Below are 1113 nucleotides of genomic sequence, written 5' to 3'. Positions count from 1 at the left end.
CGCCACTGTACCACCTACCTTCGAGATCAACTGGCCAAGCACAACGCTAACGTAGAACAGGCATCTCTTCCGTTTGACCTTATGGCACCAAACCGTAGCACAATCACCGAATGGATTGCTAGCGCTTGGAATGCCATTCCGGCATCGATGATACGGAATGGCTTTACGAAATGTCAAATTGGCGACGGTGACGATGCTGCTGACGCTGAAGACAGCCTGGACATTCAGCAGGAGGTTAATGAAGCTGTTGCAGAGCTCGAAAAATGTTCATTACTCTCAAAAGTAGGTAGCGGCGGTGATGTAGTAGATAGTTTGGTTGATGAAGACGATGACTAGTAAATTGAGTTGAGGGGGACGCTTAAAACCCAGACCCAAACCAGGTCGCTACATCCGCGGAGGTTTCGGTTTTTAACGCGACAATTTAAGAAATGCTGATAAGATAAAGTAGGCGCGATTCGCTCGTACTCTATATTTTTTACTAGACGGGCAAACGTTCATTCAATAAAATTCATTTTTTTATAATTCTGTTACATCCCTCACGTACAGATGCTTATATTGTTCAATTAATATGTCAGGCGGTTTATCAGGTGTGACAGCAGGCACCGCCAATGACATAAGCATTAGGGTATTTTCTCAGCAACGTCGAGCAAAATCGCCGCGTCATGCAACATAACATGGACGAATGCGCGTAGGTGAAATACAAATATGATTTTATTAATAGGAACCTAGAACTACTACTTTAGTACTACGTAGTAGGATTCTTTAGTCGAAATGATCGTGTGTAGTGTGAAGGCCAAATGCCGAAGTGAGTAGATTAAAGTCAATTAAATCTGTCCTCTAAACTTCAGTGCTCCTGGCCATCCACCAGATTAACCGGTTTGGGACCGGTCCATTTTGGAACGTCACACCGGTTAGCCGAACCGTGCAGAGTCGGTGCATATCAACACTCCCACTCACCGCTACTGCACGTCGTTCCTCTTCTTGATTCCACTTGCTGCGGGAAGGAACGCTAGCGACTTCGATCCCAGTGCTTTCGTAAGCATGTAAACTAACTGCTGCTTCGTGACGATGAAGGGCACCTTGATTGTGGAACGTTCCAAATTCTCTCGAATA

The sequence above is a fragment of the Phytophthora infestans genome, genomic scaffold (assembly GCF_000142945.1).
Source record: "Phytophthora infestans T30-4 supercont1.145 genomic scaffold, whole genome shotgun sequence".
Lineage (NCBI taxonomy): Eukaryota > Oomycota > Peronosporomycetes > Peronosporales > Peronosporaceae > Phytophthora > Phytophthora infestans.
Note: the sequence above shows the minus strand (reverse complement) of the source record.